This window comes from Anoplopoma fimbria, unplaced genomic scaffold (genome assembly GCF_027596085.1).
Source record: "Anoplopoma fimbria isolate UVic2021 breed Golden Eagle Sablefish unplaced genomic scaffold, Afim_UVic_2022 Un_contig_3415_pilon_pilon, whole genome shotgun sequence".
In the NCBI taxonomy this organism is placed as follows: Eukaryota; Metazoa; Chordata; class Actinopteri; order Perciformes; family Anoplopomatidae; genus Anoplopoma; species Anoplopoma fimbria.
In genome coordinates, this window is record NW_026554990.1 from 1 (window position 1) to 353 (window position 353).

The 353-nt window shown below is 44.8% G+C and overlaps 1 non-coding gene across 1 annotated transcript; it reads left to right on the forward strand.

Annotated features, from left to right (window-relative positions):
* Nucleotides 1-21: 21 nt before the first annotated feature.
* Nucleotides 22-140, forward strand: LOC129088761 (5S ribosomal RNA). The gene has a single exon (XR_008531114.1). It is a non-coding gene; the product is annotated as a 5S ribosomal RNA (ribosomal RNA).
* The last annotated feature ends 213 nt before the right edge of the window (nt 141-353 follow it).

The window sequence follows — 353 nt, forward strand, 5'->3', positions numbered from 1 at the left end:
CCTTTGGTAGGCACAATATTTGCTTACGGCCATACCACCCTGAACACGCCCGATCTCGCCTGATCTCGGAAGCTAAGCAGGGTCGGGCCTGGTCAGTACTTGGATGGGAGACCGCCTGGGAATACCAGGTGCTGTAAGCTTTTTTCACTCCTCTTTACAAAAAGCAGAGGGCGCTGCTGCTTTTTCAGTGGACACCGACAGGGTGGGAAGGAAATAGCTAGATCATGACTTGCCGGTATAGAAATGACACAAATCCAGTTAAATGATGGCTTTCATCATTCCTAAGCTCATCGATCATTTTCTTTTCAATTTTATGCTAACGTATTCTACATTTCAACAGTAAATATTAATAT